This window comes from Monodelphis domestica, chromosome 4 (genome assembly GCF_027887165.1).
Source record: "Monodelphis domestica isolate mMonDom1 chromosome 4, mMonDom1.pri, whole genome shotgun sequence".
Taxonomy (NCBI): Eukaryota; Metazoa; Chordata; class Mammalia; order Didelphimorphia; family Didelphidae; genus Monodelphis; species Monodelphis domestica.
The window spans coordinates 297296689-297315600 of NC_077230.1; the positions used below are offsets into that span (position 1 = coordinate 297296689).

The 18912-nt window shown below is 34.2% G+C and overlaps 1 protein-coding gene across 2 annotated transcripts in view; it reads left to right on the plus strand.

Moving 5' to 3' along the window:
- Nucleotides 1-18912, plus strand: part of WASF3 (WASP family member 3) — a 200922-nt gene that overhangs the window by 90306 nt on the left and 91704 nt on the right. For both annotated transcript variants that reach the window (XM_001366878.4, XM_007495251.3), the window contains exon 2: nt 6439-6537. The gene's annotated coding sequence lies outside the window, so the exon portion shown is untranslated. The remainder of the gene's footprint in view (nt 1-6438; nt 6538-18912) is intronic.

Below are 18912 nucleotides of genomic sequence, written 5' to 3' on the forward strand. Positions count from 1 at the left end.
TAATAAAATGATTTGTATAATTTGTAATTGTATATATCCTTTAGTTAAGAATATATCTTCTTTCTTTATCTATAGAGGGTTTATGACCTGTCTCTTTTGTATATCACCTTTATCAGAAAGATTGTAAAAAAGTAGACATACTGATACAGGTGAAGTTGTGAATTTGTACATTATTTTGGAAAGCTATTTGGAATTAGTGAAACAAAGTGACTAATGTCCATACCCTTTGGCCCTTGATATTCCACTGCTAGGTTTACACCTCAAGAATTTCAATGTAAAAAAAAAGAACTATAAACATAAAAATATTTATAGTGATAGTTTTGTGGCATCAAGGAATTAGAAACAAAGTAGATTCTCATTATTTGGGGAATGGAATGGCTAAACAAATTTTTGGTACCTGATTGTAATGAAATTCTACTGTGCTATAAGAAAAATGAATATGATGAATATAAAGAACCATGGAAAGATTTATTTAAATTGATGCAGAATGGAGTAAGCAGAACCAAGAAAACAGTATTCACAATGACAACCATATAATGTAAATGAAATAACTACACAATTAAAAAAAATCAATTTGACAAAATTACTAAGAGCAAGAATGGCTCCAAAGAAAGAATATGAGAAGACATCTCCTCTCTTCCTTTGCAGAGACGGAGGCTATAGAGGAAAACATCTAAATTTTTTGAGGTGTTAATCCATTTTATGAATTGCTTTTTTCTTCTCCCATTTTTTCTCTCAAATATTCTTTATTATATGGAATTAATTTTTGGAAGGTTATAGAAGGAAGGATAAGGGGAACAGTATTTAGGCAATGTAAAACAAAAGGTATCAATAAACATTTATTAGAGTAAATTCCTTTCATTGCCTGAGTCAATGTTTTTTAAAAGAGGGAGCTTCTCTGTCTTACATGATTTGGATGAGGGGCCACCTTAGTCATGTTGCTGGAATAGATCAAAGGATCATAAATTTAGATGAAAAAAGCCTTAGAGATCATCTAGTTCAATCATCTCATTTTAAAGATAGGCAAACTGAGACCTCAAGAAATGAAATGACTTACTTATCTAAGGTTACAAAGATAGTAAGTTAGAGTTGAATTTTGAATTCATGGCTCTATAGCATTACAGCATTACTCCATGGGGGGCTTTCTGTCAAAGATAACTAGAATGTTATAATTCAACTTAAGGGGTCACTGCCCATACAATCAAGACCTATAACTGATACCAAATCCAATTCACTTCTTCAACATTTGATGATGATGATGATGAAGATGATGCCTTTTTTTTTCTTTTTAGCATTTTGATGATTTCAAGACATTTTGCAAAGATGATCTCATTGGCTAGTACCTAAAGCATCCAAATGCAAGAACAGCAATTGTGCAAGTTTGGTTAGATAAGGGGTATGTCAGGGATGGCTTCCCTTTCCTCCTTCCTCTCTTGACTAATTCCTCTAATAGTTGTTCATCTGTATCCTCTGGATTGATGGCGTAGTTTCAGGTGAGAAACAGATGAGACTGCTCATCATCAAGAGTTTGAGGATTTCTGTTATACTTGCACAAAGACAATAGATGACCAGATTGCAGTACTGCTAGTATAGAGTTTCTTGTACTGAGCACTCCATCCTCCATGTGTTTCACTCAGGACCCCTTTCACTGTGATTGACTTGTCTGTCTATCGAGTCAGACTTTTGTTGCTATTGTTACTTATTCATCTTAACATGCTTTTATTCTATGTAAATCAAGTAAATCAAAATCAAACAGTTGGAATGTCATGGAAGATTACACAATCTAAAACTGATGAAAAGACCAATGTGAGCCTAACTTTTAAATAATAGAATTCCCACATAAAAGGAACGGAAACCTTTGCAGCAAATAGCAGACTTCTAGAATTCTACAAACAAGTATAATGGTGTTATGCTTTCCTGCCTAACCATTATTGATTGAAAGTATGTTTTTTTTTTAAATCTTCACGAAATCACAAAAACTTAGAATTAGAAGACAACATTAAAGGTTATCTGGTCACAAGTATCTTTGAGGTACTCGACTTGGGGATTTTTCCTGGCACTTGGAAACTGAGGAGATATTGGCAATGCCAACAGAGTGCAAGCAGCCATTAAATTTTGTTTTGGAATATGAATATCATAAGGTACTATTGTGTAATGATCACATTTTAATCTAACAATGTCATTATTGAGGAATGGATTCTCAAATCATAGGTATTATTGTCACAAAGCCAAAGTTAAAATTTTAAATAATACTAGTCATTCAAAATTATTTTCAGTCCTCTATAATGGACATAGATATGCTGTATACATTGCTTTTGGGAAAGGTTCTAACTTACTATAAAGTATATAAAAAGAATGTAAAAATATAACTTTTATGGCATCCAACTAACATTCTATCTAATTATCTGTCTTTCTGTCTATTGTCTGTTGATAGTCTGTCTAATCTATCTACCTATCTGTCCATCTCTCTATCACCTATATATTTTAAGGAATGATTGGGGACTAGAGTTTTCTTTACTAATGCAGACTGGCATCTTCTCTGCTACTTGGAGTCTTAGAGAGTTGACTTGGGCACTGTGAAGTGACTTGCCCAAGGTCACACAGCCAGGATGTATGTGACAAAAACAAGACCTGAACCTTGGTCTTTCTGACTCTATGGTTAATTTTCTATCCATTTTTCCTTATAGGTTCTTATAGGCAGCTTTGAGAAAGGTCTTCACTGGGAGCTCATTACCCCAGTGAAATTACAGTTCCTAGCCTATTCCCCAAATATAGAAATAGGACACATAGCTATATATACACACATATGCATATATATACACACAGTCATACAAACACATATATTATACAGTAGATAATATGTTCATGTATTTATATATACTTTGTTGTTTTCAGTCCTTTTTTAGCAGTTTCATTCTTTGAGGCTCCTTTTGGGTTTTTCTTGGTAAAGATACTAGTTTATTATTTCCTTCTCCATCTCATTTTATAGAAGGTGTTCCCAAAGTAAACAAGGTCAAGTGCTTGCCCATACTCACACATCTAATAAGTGTCTGAGACAGGATTTGAACTCAGGACTTGCTGACTCCAGACCTGGTGCTCTTTCCACTATACTACCTAGCTATTCTTAGGTATACTTTCTTATTAATAAACATGAAATACTTAAATATTGCCTTCCCTAGAATTTAGAAAGATTTTTCAGAGATGATTCAGTTCTCTGTCTCTCTTTTTTTAAAGGTCAAACTGTAGAAGTTCAAGCTGATGCTTTCTTTTTCTCTTGCTCAATTTCCCTTTAGGAAGCAAAAGCTTTCAGAAACACTCATTAACCTCAGAACTTTGCTTAAAATTTTAGGTGTTCAATTTGTAGATATTAATGCTAGGAGTTTTTTTTTTCCTACTGCAAAGCATTTTTTAAAAAGTAAAAGCTGACCCAACATTTCCTTCTTTTGCTTTCTCAGGCCAACTACTCAGTATCACAGTTTAATAGGTTGAGTTCAATTCAACAAATATGTTAGTGCCTATTACTGCGTATATGGTTGAACTCTTATAGACCTTCTCATTTAGTCCCCTCATTTTACATATGAGCGAATGGAGACTTGAAAGATTAAGAAATTGTTTAAGGTCACCATCCCAGTCTATTAAAACTGCTTTGGGACTTAGAGACTTTCACAAAAGTCATATCAGACAGCGTTGCTAAGAGTAGGAAGCCTTTATTATAAATATATTTTAATTCACACAAAGGAAGACATCAATTCCAAAATGAGACACTAGGGTTGGAAGGAACAATAAAGGGTAAAGGCAATAAAGGATGGGGCTGAGGAAGAGGAAGGGTCATCAAGGATACAACCAGAGAGATCATTAAAATCTTTGGCAAGGATGATTATAAGATCACAGTAGGAAAAAAAAGGATCAGCAGTGGTCCTGTGTGAGTCTGCCCTCCAGACCTGGAACATCTAGATGTTGTTTTCTCTAGTGATTCCTATTTTCTATGAGTGGGACACCCTAGACCCTTGTTGGCAAACCTATGACATGCATGCTAGAGAAGGCTGCTTACCTCCCTTTCCCCATGGCACTTGAGGACATTTTTCACATCAGCTGCCCCTCTGCCCAGCAGCCCAATGGGAGTACTTCCTCCCTCCCCTGTCTGGGGTAAAGCGGGATGAGTGTTGGTTCACATGCTGTGTGAGGGTTGCAGTTTGGGCATTTGGTCTCTAAAGGGTTTGCCATCACTGCCCTAGACCCATCCCACTGCACAAGAGGGCACAGCCCACACATTGGAGCAGGGCGATAGAGAAGGGCCATGGATTTTATTGAAAGTGGGGACTACTTACTCAGACATAACTGGTTTCATACCTCTGATTTCATAGGTGGGGAAATATTAAGTGATTCTACTTCAGAAATATCGAGCATGGAAAATTCCAGGAAAGGAAAGATGTGCTATGAAAGATGATGTGATAATGTGTCCAGAGCAGAGGTAGCTGTGTAGCAAAGGAGCTCAATGGATCTTAAAGACAAGGCAGGACTACCTCAAGCAAATAAATAGTTAGGGGCAGAGTCTATACTGAATTAGCCACTCTAGAACCAGTGATTCTACACTTAACTCTTTTCATCTTTGTCCAAAGAGTAAAATTATTGGCTCATACCATTTGCATTCTCAGCTTCTTGATTATTTCACAGAGGACTGTAATGATTTGTTTTGTTGTTAAGGGGGTTCATTTATTGTTCATCTTGTATGCAAAGTGACCAGCTACTAACTTCCCATTATTGTCTGTCATTGTTGAATGACCACTAGTTATTTGTTTTGTTGTGGACCATTCCTCAATTGTTTGTGTGTGTATTTCATTTTATTTATTTTATTTGGAACTTGAGAAACATCAGATTAACCAAACGTTTCCATATACATTATAGAATAAGAGAGGATTATTTCTGAAACCACAGATTTATTCTACATAGAGTTCACTTTTCTACTTTAATTGTATATTAATTCAATTTGTAATTTAAAAATGTCTTGTTTTTCTAGGATTCCTTCTGACCTTCCTTCTATTCTTTTCTCTTTTGGAGGGAGGGAAACTATCCCTCTTTCCACTATGTATGACCTCTGTTGAAGGGAAAAGGAAGCAAATTGAACTCTTGTAACAAAATTGCAGAGTCAAACAAAACAGTTGTCTGTGACCCCAAAAAAAAAGTCTCATTCTCTATCATGAGTCTATTGTATCTCTGAGTATAAGTCAATATTTGTTTCAACATAGGTACTTTGAAATCATTTGGTCATTATCTTGATCAGAATTCTTAAGTCTTTTAAATGTGTTTTAGTGCATTTTTCTTCTGGTTCTACTCCCTTCACTTTGCATCAGTTAATGTGAATCTTTCTAGGTTTCTCTGAATCTTGCCCTTTTGTGGTTTCTTAATATGCAGAAGTATTCCATTCCATTAATATTCCATAATCCATTCAATCATACCACCAATCAATGGATGCTCACCATAGTTTCTAGTTCTTTGCTGCTGCAAAAAAGAGAAGCTATAACTATTTTTTGCACATATACATCCTTTCCCCCTTTATTTGATCTCTTTGGGGGATATAAGCCCATTAGAAGTGATATTGCTGAGTCAAAGGATAATCAGAGTTTAGTGCCTTTTTGAGTACAGTATCAGATTAACAGCATAGACTGTTACAGGCCATTGGTGTTATATATATGCCATTGACCTGTCCTTAAAAGTCCTTAATAGAGGCTACTAGGTGGCTCAGTGGATTGAGAGCCAGACCTAGAGACAGAAGGTCCTGGGTTCAAATCTGGCCTCAGACACTTCCCAGCTGTGTGACCCTGGGCCAGTCACTTAACCTCCATTGCCTAGCCCTTACATTTTTCTACCTTGGAACCAATACACAGTAATGATTCCAAGATGGAAGATAAGAATTTTTTTTAAGTCAACACTGTATGGATATGGCTAAAATGAATCTCCAGAGTTTTACTTTTTGGGGTCTATTATCTGCTCATTCAGTTGTCTGTCCAGAAATGGTAACCAAAACACATGTACTTCACTGCCTCTTTCTTAACATATACTCTGATTTGCATATTGAATTCATAAATGAATGTTTAACAAAAAATATACTGGGTCAGTATTTTAAGAATTTTAGCCACTTACCTATAATTTCCCTTAGATTTCTTTTCTTCTGCTTACTTATTCTCTTCACATTCACTATAGGCATTTAAAGAGAGTATTATAGCTCTTCTGAGACAGTGAATGAGAATTATACTATTTTCCAGGTCTCTAATAACCTTCTGCATACCTCAAGCACTCATTAACATGAAAGTGAACTAGTTTTGGGATTAGAACTGCCCCTGCTGAGTTGTTCAAGTGTATAATCTAAAACTTGGTTTCTTAAAATGTTTTAATTGGATTTTTCCTTACCAATGTTTAATTTTGTCTTTTTTTTTGTAGTTTTTACAGTAATTGCTGTCACTGCTAAGACCTGAGAAAAGGCGGTGTTGATGTTAGCTGAAGAATATTTCTACGGCCCACATATAACTTCCTTGTAAGGTAAGTTTCTTTGTCTTTTTAAAATTTTGCCCTATAAATCATTTTTTTTCTACAAAGGCCCACACTGACAGAAGAGTTGATACCTTAGAACATAGATCTTCATTACCAAATAAGAATTTAAGTAATAAGTATTTACCTTAACATTTTCATTTTAGCCAAATCCTTTTTTGAGGACTAAATGTTATTAGCACTTCATATTCAAGAGATAATTATCAGACTTTTAAGTCCTGAGTTTGTGACTTCTTTTTTTTTCTCATCCTATTAAGGAGTGTTTTCACCCCCTTAAATTTTGGTTAGCCTAGATTTTTGACCATTTTTTTTTACTTTTCATCCATATCTCTATTTTATGTCTGGGTAGGGAAAAAATCCCCCAACAACATATGAAAAACTAACCAGTCAATTCTACTGTTATTTTGATTGAAAGCTTCAAAATTATTAACTCAACTGAAGATGAGTAACTACAATGAAGATTTGGATTACATTTTGATTTAAATTATCCACATTAAGCCTAAGATCTGGAAGCATTGTATGATATAGAGCTGCAGAAGAACACTAAATCGAGAGGCAGAAGATCTTAGTTTTAGCACTGACATTGACCTTGGACAAATCACTTAACTTCTTAATCTCATTTTCTCAGGTATAAAAAGAAATAGTAATATCTTTCTTGACTATTTTAATGTTGTTGTAAAAATAAAATGTGATAATTTATGTAAGTGCTACTTGAAAACATTTGAGTCCTGGACAAATATAAAATAATGGTATATAATAAGAATGAATTTATAATCTTCTATGCAGGTTCCCAACCAACATGTCACTCTTGACTCCACATTCTCCTTCACCTCACACATCAAATCAGTTGCCAATATTGTCATTTTTTTCCTCTGGGGAAAAAAAAACAGTCATCTAGAACTAGATTAAAATACAACCTGTTAAGTTTTTAACAAAATAAATAAAAATATAATACCACATAGATATTGTTAATTTGTGGTTTTTGAAGTCAGTATGCAACCAATAGAAATCCATTTCTATTTACTATTAAAACCATTGCTTTGTAATATATTTCATATCCATAATTGCCTTATCTATTCATATATCCACATCCACAGACCCTCATCATTTCTTTCCTTAACTATTTTTTCTTCTTTGAAAACCATTACTTTTTGCCTTAGTAGCATTTCTAAGACAGAAGAGTTGCAAACAGGTAAATGACTTGCCCAGGGTCATACACCTTGTAAGTATCTAAGGCTAGAGCAGTAGCCTCTCTGTCTCAAACCTTCCCCTTCCAATCTATTCTTCGAGCAGCTAACAAACTGATTTTCCTATAGTGCAAATCTGACTTGTTAGATTCTTTTATACCTAATAAACTCCAGTGACTCCCTACTACCTTCTGGATCAAATGCAAACTTTTCTGTTTCACATTTAAAATTCTTCACAAGTCAAGCTCATTTTATCTTTATAATTTTGTGCATGTTACTCCCTTCCACATAATAGTCTCTTAATAAATGTGTGTTGATTGATTCTTGGAAATTTTATTGAATTTTATTGTAATTTTTTAAATCAAATATTATTTTCTTATTGGCTTAGTTTAAAAAGGGAAATTATACTCAGTGACTCCATAGGAAGATGTCTTTATACTTACTAGTGCTTATGATCCTATACAAGAAATGAGAATTTTCTATTAGTAGATAACTGACCTTTTTTATTCCCATCCCCTTCCATTCTTTCCTCTCTCCCTCTACTTTTCCTGTAATACAATCTCTTCTCTGTTGCCTTACTTGTTGGCACTTATTCATACTTCAACTAAGGTCAGGACAGCTGTATATAATATGGTTATCTTTTTTATTAAAGAAAATACTGAGAATGTGGTAATGATAGATGATTCTTTTATGAGAGTTAAAGTAATGAGATTTTTTTATTGTAAAATCTATTTATTTAATTAATTAATTTCAAATATTTTTCCATGGATACGTGATTCATGTTCTTTCCCTCCCCTCTTCCCTACACTCTCCCATGGCCAATGAGCAATTCCACTGGGTTGGTAATAAGATTTTTAGAAGAATGTTTTTTATTGCTTTGAATTGCATTAGATTTTTCCAAGAATGACATCCAGTTATGTGGGAAAAAAAAGTGGTTACAGTTATATGAACTAGGAGATGACTTTGTTTTTACATATATTAATATAGATTGCACCATCTGTTTTCTGATGATTTTAATGTCAATGTTTTATTATTGCTATTCTGACAATTACTATGTCTAGATTTTTCTCTTTTTTTCTTTCCTACCAAATCATTCTTATTTAGTCCAATCTCCTATACAAACCATATATAACATCTCTAAAAGTCCATGATTCTAAATTGTAATGAATTGAATGTGAAGAAGAACTTTTAAAACTACATTAAGTACAGTTGATGAGAACTTCCAAAAATTTTTTTTTTCAGTTTTATAGATTATTTTGCAGCCCACAGTTTTGTAGAAAACTCATCATTAAGACTGAATAGCTGATTACATCCTCATTAATTTGCCATGTGCTAAAGAGCTTGGATAACTAAAAGCAGGATTTTGGAAGATAGAGTTGTGGTCACTATTCAGCATGCAAGGAAGGAGTAGAAGAACCTGGCTTTTGTCCACCATTTATTAAGCACCTACATGCCAATGACAATGTTAAGTGCTGGGCACTGTGCTAAATTTATGTGTTTTAAAAAGAAAAAAACAGAACAAACCAAGGCAAATGTGTCTGTGTGGGAGTCACATCCATTTAGTCCACAAATGCCTCTACCTTTATGAAGGAAAGGGCATGTTTTATGGCTTTCTTTTGCCCCCAACTTCTTTTTAACCTTTACAGTTCCTGTGGGTGGAACAGGAACAGAAAAACAAAGATGAATTTCACAAGAGAAACAGATTCAGGACAACATTTCTGCTTTTGAAACATTTATAACTAAAGTCTTTAATAATGTCTTCTGATTTTTAGATGTTCTCTATCCTCCTATCCACAATAGTTTTTCTAATCTTTTTTTATTCTCTTTTTAAGCCTCCAACAACATTACTTCTACTGAACCTCTCCTCTTTGAGGTCCTCAATTCAGACTTTACTGAAAAAATTCAAGTTTATCCACTTAACTGATAACTATTGTTCTCCAGCTCTCCTTCTCTACATGTCCAAACTTTAAAAAGCCATCCATGATGACTTTACACTTTTTCTCTTTATTTCTTGCAACCTAGTTTCTGACTTCATCCCTCAATTAAAACTGCTTTCTCTAAAGTTACCAAAGATCTGACCCCCAAATCTAATGATTTTTTCTCATTTCTTATCCTCCTTGACCTCACTGCTGCTTTTGACACCATGGACCTCTTGTCTTCACTCACACAGCCACTAGTTCTGTCCTTCATCATCTTTCTCCTAAGATAGCCTCCTTGTTGATCTGCCTGCCAAAAACCTTTCCCTACTCCAATCCATCTTCCATACAGATTCTAAAGGGCTTTTCCTTAAATCTAAGTGTGATCTTGTCACCTCTTCCCATCCTCTCCATCCCCCTGCCAGATAATCAAACTCTACACTCTCCTTTTTATCTTTAGAATCAAATATAACCTTTTCCATTTCACATTTAATTCTCTTTGAAACCTTATCTCTTATTACCTTTCCAGCCTATATTCCATTTTTTACTTTCTGAGTTGCAGCCATATTGAACTGCCTTTGCCTTGGATATCCTGGAATATTCTTAGAAACAATGGCATTCTTGAGCCCAGTCTTTAAGGATACTAGACTTTCTATGAGTCAGAGGTGAGGAGGAAGTGCATTCCATTTGCTGATGACTCCCTTTCCTAAGTCACCTTGTATTGTGTACATACATGCTTTTATTTAAATGTGAGCCCCTCAAAGGTAAATAAGTACCATTTCATTTTTGTATCAATATCTTCAGGGCATAGTTAACACAATGCCTGACATAGTTTTTGTTGACTTCAGCAGCAGTTTTTGGGGAAAAAATTGATTGTCAAATGATTTGTATTGCCCTCCTTTGCTGTGGGAAAATTTGAATGAAGAGGAAAAATACATTTAAGTTCCAACATTTTCAGACAATTTTTAAAAGGAATTTGAACTTTCTAAATTCCCTTCCTCCCAAGTTGTTCTAAATTCTAAAGCACCAAACAGATTATTACTTAAATGTCCAATTATTGATTATTAATTAGATCAAGCAAAATAGTTATCAGTGGGGCAAAATTATAATTGTAACATATTTGAGTTACATTTTTATATACTATATATACTTTATGAGAAACAATGTGGCATACTGATTAAAATTGGCCTTGGAGGGGGAATGAAGGTGGCTTAGTGGATAGGAGCCAGGTCTGGAGATGAGAGGACCTGAGTTTATATCTGGGCTTGGGGACATCTTAACAGTGGGATCCCGAGCAAGTCATTTAACCCCCATTGCCTAGCCCTTAATGCTCTTCTGACTTGAACTAGTATTGATTCTAAGATAAAAGGTTAGGTATTTTTTTCTTTTCTTTTCTTTTCTTTTTTAATTTTTTAAGCTGGCCTTGGAGTCAAGAAGACCAAGTCTTATATTTCACCTTCTGTAAGTTGCAGGGTATATATATAGAACTAAAACTGGTAAAGGATATTTCTTCATTGGGGAGTTCCCTATGGAATCCCAGATCTAGTTTAAAATGATTGAAAATATATTATTATTATTCCATTGTTTTACTCATGTCTGACTTTTCATGACTTGTTTTGGGTTCTCTTGACAGAAATATGTAGTAATTTGCTATTTCCTTCTTAAAGTAATTTTAAAAATAAGGAAACTGAGGCTAACAGTTAAGGGATTTGCCCAGGGTGACACAGCTAATAAGGGTCTGAGGCTAGATTTTAACTCAGGAAAATGAGACTTCATGACTCCAGGCTTGCATTCAAGCCACTGTGCCATCTAGCTGCTTTTCAAAATAAATAGTCATATATTAGGGTTCTTTAAGTAATGCATATATTATATTTATGGATAGTATATAGTCTGAGAGTTCTGACTCTGCCTCCTCCTGGATGTGTCTTTGGACAAATGGTCATTTTGGGCCTTCCTTACCTCATTGGTAAAATGATGATTACAAAGAAAATCTTTTAAATCTTTTAGTTCTAAAATTCTTTTATTTTGGAGCTTAAATTATTTATTTAAAGTTATCTGGTTTTGTTTCTCTTGGCTTCAGAATATAGGGAGGGAAAAATTTAGAATAAAGAATAAAATAAAATTGTATGGAAGGAAAAATATAAGGTTATTGTAGAGGCATAAAATTTATTTTTCCTTCAGACTTTTAATCAAATGTCAATTTGATAATGAGAATCACAAGTCTTATATCCTGAAGATTTGATTTAAAATGTCTGAGAATTTACATAGCGTATTTTTACAGCAAGTCAGAGCATGAGGGTTTTATAGTTATTCTGTGACCTAGACAGATACTTTGAGTATCTTATAATCCAATAAGTGCTTGTTAAGTGGAATCAATATTAGCCAGCAAGGCATGTATCTCTGCAGAATTCATCTATTAAAAGAAACTGGTAGTTTTAGATTCTGAAGTATTTATTGCTGATCTTTATGCTGAGAAATAATTCAGCTTTAAAGGAATTTAAAGATGTTTGAAAAATTGGTGTATATCTTTGTCTTTATTGCATTATAAATAAGAAGTTTTTAAAGAAAAATCATGATTTACAAAGACATCAATATAAAAAATGTTTTAGTGTCAATTATAAATAGTAATAAACTTGTGGTAAACAGCTTATGGACTTAATATATGTTCATCACATAATATGTTTTCAGTATTCTTGTAGCTCAGGCTTGTTCCCTCCCCCTTCGATCCAATTAAAGTGAAAAAGAAAATCAATATTCTAACATTTTTTCAGTTAAGTATTTTCTGTTTTAATCTTGTATTGCTGAATTGCCAGGGAGTATGAAGGAAGCATTTACTATTTAGCATAACTTAAGTTACCTTCTTGTTTTACCTTTTAAGTCACTCATTCATGCCCCCCCCCCTTATCCTTTCTTGTTTTATTTTCCACATTTTGATAAGAAACTTTTAAAATTATATTGAAATCAACTTGGGCTTTATCATTAGGCCTACTTCTAATAAACAAAATTCTGAATCTCTGGTGACCTCTGTTATCTTCTTTTTTGGCATCCCATCATCACTCCCAAGGCCCTTTTCTTAAGAAGCCTCATTTTCAACTACCTATATGCTAATCTTTGGTTGCATATTTATTAGAATCATAGAATCTGAAAAAAATAGAATCTGTTTAATCCAATTCTAACCTAAAGCATGAATTCAATATCTTAGACAAGTGATGTAGCTCTGCTTGAACAATTTCTTTGACAAGGAACTCTTAATGAGCTCCTTTTGGGTCAGACAATTCCATTTTTGGATAGCTCTAATTGTTAGAATGTTATTTCTTATGTTTAACTGAAACAAGATTTATTACGACTGAGATTCATAGACCTTTAAAACAAAAGGCTACCTAAAAAATAATCTAGGAAGACCCAATTTTGAATTTTGTTAATTTTAAAAAATGTGTTCATTTTGTTTTGACTCATTATTCAGTCTCCAGTGACTCTTTATCCTTCCCTCACCAAATAAGAGCTTCCTATAAAAATAGTTAATAACTTAATAGTAAGTATGATCAACTGTATAGTTTACAGTTGGTTAACACAAAAATATATATTAACTTTACTGCTATGGAACCAACATCAACTGTTGTATTTTATTTGAGTTTTTTGTGTTTTTTTTTCCATTTATATTTATAGCCATTGTATGTATTTGTGATTCTACATTTTTCAGGATGTATCCTTTCTTACAATTTCCCATAGTATCTTTGAATTCTTGAGTTTATTATTCTTTGTGGTACAATAATATTCCATTCCAAACACAGTTTGTGCAGCCTTTCCCCTGTGGTTGTGCAAATGGCTTGTTTCTGGCTTCTAACTATAGCAAATAGTGCTACTATGTATATTCTGCTGCACATGGAGCCATTATTTCTGTCATTAAAATCACTGGATTAGGAGAAATGAACAACAGTAAATTTTCTTTCAGAATTCAAAATTAATTTCTGGCATGGCTGAACCAATTCATGTTTCTATTAGATTAGTTTGTCCTCCCAGACCCTTTCCAACACTGAATTTTCCTGTCTTTTATTACCTTAGCTAATTTGATGGATGTGAGATAAAACTTTAGGAATGTCTTAATTGTTCTTTCTAATTATTACCGATTTTGAACAATTTTTAGATAGTCGTTGACACTTTATATTTTTATGAAAACTTCATATCTTTAGATTACTTGAATCTCTGATGAAAGCTCTTTAGATTTATGACAGTTCACCATAGGATTTGTATCTTAGATTTTTATTAATGATTTATTATGAAAAGATTTTTCCTTCATCCACATTTTTTTACTTTTTGCATTGATTTTATTTATGCAAGATTTAAGATTTTACATAATTGAAATAATCTTATAGCAACCTGGCCTCTCATGTGCCTCACTGCTTCTCTCTGTATATTCTAGCATGATGACCAATCAGGCATAATAGTTGTAGGGGTATTTTCATTTTTAGGACATTCTTAAAGAGTTCAAAGTTTTCATTATAAGAGGGAATGAATCAGTACTGGGGGAACTTCATGTATTGTTAAAGACAATGGCAGAGATATTATTAAGTAGGGAACACTGTTCGGTGATCACCTGCTGTCCTATATCCTGCTTTTCTTGAGAGATTTGGACTAGGTGCTCTCTGAGGGTTTTTCAAACTACAGATGTAGGGACCTATGCTATAAAGGCTTTCATGAGTCTTCATGTCCAAAAAGTAGGGTCTGGGGAGGTGAAATGGAAATTATACAAGACTTAGTATAGTTTCTGACTATTGGTTCAGTGATCTTTACATGCACAGATTGAGAAATGCTACATAAACTCCCATCATTTAATCATCATATACTGATTGCTGTCCTTGTGCCAAATATTGGGGAATACATAAAGGACTCAAAGATAAAAACCAATAATCCCATCCCTTGAGGAATTTCCATTTTTCTCTTTGTTAAATGACAATATCCACACACATTCTGTGTATGTATATATCTATATATCTATCTAATTATCTACAGAATATATGCAAAATAAGTATAAGGTAATTTTGTTGGAGTGAAACTAAAAGCTGGATAGTGGGACAGTTTGGAAAGACTTGGTTTTAAAGGTAGTGCCTGAGCTGAGTTTGAGTGCTGAAAAAAATAAAGGATTCTAAAAGAAGAGATAAAGAGAGAAGGAATACTTTCTATTCATGGGGGCACAGCTAGTGGTAAAACACCAAGATGGCATATGAACTGTGCTGGATAGGGAGCAGCAAGGTGGCCAATTTGGCTGGAACTTAGAGTATAGGGAGGGGGACAATGTATATTATGCCAGGTTGAAACAGGTTGAAGCCAGCTTCTAAAGGGCTTTATACATCAAGAAGAAGAGCTTACATTTGATACTTGAGGACAAATACAGTAGTTAACTAATTAGAGGAGTGACATGGTTAAACCTGCATTAGCATTCAGGACATGGTTGTCTCTCATTCCTGGAATGCTTTCCCTTCTCATTCTTGTCTGCTGTATTTCCTGGCTTTCTTTGTGTTCCAATTAAAACACCATTTTCTACAAGAAGCCTTTCATAGTTCCTCTTAATTCTAGTGCCTTCCCTCTATTAATTATTTCTTTTTTTCTACATAAAGTTTATTTTTGCATATTTGTTTGCTTGTTGTCTCCATGATTATATTGTGAGATCTTTGAGGGCAGGGACTGTCTTTTGCCTCTTTTTGTGTCCCTGTCACATAGCATAATTCCTGACACATCATAGGCCTTTAATAAATGTTTATTGATTATTGCCTGTCCTTCCCAGAAATCACTTTAGCAGCTGAGTGGAGAATGAATTGAAGTAAGGAAAAACTAGAGAAAGAGAGTCAGATAATAAAGTGACTAATGTTTTAGGCAAGGGACTTGCCTGAACTAGAATTAATGGAGAGAAAGGATCAGCTATTTCCAAAGTAGAAAAAAAGATTTTCCAAATAAATAGATATGTAGGGCTAGAGAGAGCTGAGTATTAATTGATAAGGCTGAGATTATGAACCTCAGAGGAAGATGGTAGGAGGAAAATTCAGAAGAGGGATGCACTTTTGGGAAAAGATAAAGAATCTTGTTTTGGATTTGTTGAATTTGAGATGGCTAGGGGACATACAGTTTGAAATGACAAATATATAATTGGTGTGCTACTGAGCTCAGGGATAAGACTAGGGCTGGATATATAGCCCTGTGAGTCATCTCTATAGAAATGATCATTGAATCCAGACTAACAACGAAGGTCACCAAGTGGGAGAAGAGAATGGAGTGGAGAGACCCTTAGAGTACACTAATGGGTATGGGGTGTGAGATGGATGATGAATCAGCAAAGGGGCTGCTAGAGAGGAAGAAAACCAAAAAAGAAACATTGTCATGAAGATAGGAGAGGAGATGGAGTATCTAGGAGGAAAAAGAGTTCAATAGTTTCACACACTATAGAGAAATCAAGAGAGACAAGAACCAAAAAAAGGTCATCAGATTTAGCAGCAAATAGCATTGGAGAGAGCAATTTCAGTTGTGTTGGAGTCAGACATCAGATTGCAAAGTGTTAAGAAGTGAGTGAATATAGAGAAAATGGAAGCCACAAGAGCAGAGAACTTTTTAGGGTTTGGCTGTGAATGGAAGGTGATCAGATAGCTTGAGGACATGGGAGAGTCTAAGGATGCAATGTGTGTATGAAGCAAGGAAAAGGACCACTAGATAGGAAGAGATTAGAAATTAGAGGGGGCAATCAGCTAAAGAAGACAGGGTAGAGATAGGATTTAGAATATACTAAAAGAGTATAGCCTCAAACACTTGCTAGCTGTGTGATGCTGGGTAAGTCATTTAACCCCCATTCTGCTTTTACCACTGCTTTTATTACTCTTCTGCCTTGGAACTAGTCGTAGTCAGTATTGATTCTAAGATGGAAGGTGAGAGTTTTTTCCTCTTTCTTTTTTAAGAGAATAAATTCTTAACCTTGGTGAGAAAGAACACTTCTTTTTTAGAGAGTAGGATAAAGGTGGAATGAATAGAAGACTTTTGATGAAGCATTTTGAGAGGGAAGGGAAGGGAATAAAATGGAAGGGAAGGGAATAAACTTTTATTTAGGACCTACTTTATATGCTTTACTAAGCATGTTAAAAATATTATTTTTACATAATACAGGTAAATAATACAGGTAAATAGCCTGTAATTTCTCAGTAAAATATAAGATAACAGCCTTATCTAAGAGGATTGGGGGATGGAATAAGTTAGAGAGGTTTAATAAGAGAAGTTTGAAACAGACTGGTAAATGAAATAGATTCAATTAAGGAGATGTGAAAAGACTAACTTGCTATTTTGATGTGTGTATTTTAAAACTACTCCACCCTAATCAGACCATTCTTTAGAAGATCTGATTTAGCTATTTCCTAATCAATAACAATAGAGACACTTGGACTAACAGAATCAGGTCTTGGGAACTCCTTAGTTTAACAAGATTAAGAAGGTCTGCACCAAACTCAAGATTCAATTATCTGAGGAAATGGCCTTCAACAGCCTTGTGCAGAAAAATGGACAGACTTCTGGGCTGTCCTAAGTCAAGATAAGGAATTATTGGTGCAAATAAGATGCAGAAAAGTGACATAAAACCGTCCATATAAGGCGTGCCACTTCCTCTTTCTTCCGCTTTCCCTGGAGAGGCGATTCTGGCTGGCAGCATACTAGGCGTTCTGACAATCTTGGGGTGGTGGCAGTTATTTTGTCTGGGTTTGTCAGTGAGTTTGCCCTGGAGCTTATTTCAGGTTCAGGCATCTTGGCTTAGCCCTTTCCAAAATAATTATTACATTTAGTTTCAACCAGAACTTTAACCTTTACCTATTGTATAATTTAGATTCCATGACATAAATTTAGAACTCAGTTGTGTTATATTATTCCTAGCTTTATTCAGTTATACGTGAGATAGAGTGGAGGAAGCATGTAATGGCAGTAACCTAGGTTTGGAGTTTGGTAAATCATGAGTAGCAATGAGAAACTGAGACAACAGATTTGAAATTAAAGGACAATGTAATAAGTGAGGTTGGGAAATGAAGGAAATGAAGTAAGAGCAGAGATGATATCCTGGGAAAGTACTCAGGGATACAGGAATTATAAATACTGGTGAGGAAGAAGAATAAATGTAGGAGTGATGAGGCATAGAGAGAGATGGAAAGATAATTTAAAAAATTGAATTTTATTTTTAAAAATGTACACAAGGACCTTTGTACAGATTTTAAAATTGTATGAAAAATGCAGAGCCTCATTTTTCCATTGCCATTCTCATTTACATGGAGCCATCTAGAAGGTACTCTGGGATGAGCAACCATCACCATAAGAGCAGGAATAATATGTCAGCATCTTCTTTTGTTAATACTGTAATCTGGTAACTATTTGCCCTAGAGAAGACAAAGTAAACTGAAATCCCCTGGGTGTGAATGTTTTTGTGCACTACAATTATTAGTGTTGTGTTTGCAGGACCTGGATCAAGGAGGCTGTTTTTCTAAAGGATAAAAATGCAATACTGGCATATAGAACAGTTTTTATGTGCAGCTTTATTTTAAAATGAGCAGTTTGTTAAGTGAAAATTGAAGATTGCAACCTCGCCATTGATATATTTATATTGAAATATCTGATAGAAGAGTATTTCCAATTGAATTATAAAATCTTGGAGTTGGAAGAAATTTTAAAAATTGAGCTTGGATTTTCTAAATCTTTGCACAATGCCACTTACTACCTGTGTGCTTTTGGGCAAATTACTTGCACTTCTGGGTTTCAGCTTCCCCTTGTGTAAAATGAGAGTTTTAGATTAGATTAACTTTATGTTTCCATCTAGTTATTACTTTATGACTCTGAAATCATCTTAGCTCCTGTCTTAAAACCCTGATTTGGGTATTTGCATAATTTCAGTTTTTACTAGCAACTCAGCCTCTGCTTTAATACTGACATTTTTTTGTGTTCCCAGAAATCCTAATTCTAAATGACCCACTGCTAATTATGACCTAGGTGTTGCTGTTCAACTTGATATTTTCTAAGATAACTAACATTGGAAGTGTACAAAAGAAAAAGATATATTGCAGAATGAATAGCAAAATGCTCTTCTGTATGTGTAGAGAAATGAACAAAAGCAAAAATATGGTCTTTTTGATTTGGCCTTTTGGTCTCATTGATTATTCTGTTCTATACTTAGCGCATTCTGGTGCTTGATAATTCTTAATATTAATTAAGTTGACATTTTTTGTCTCACTGGAGTTTTTAAGTTAACAAGG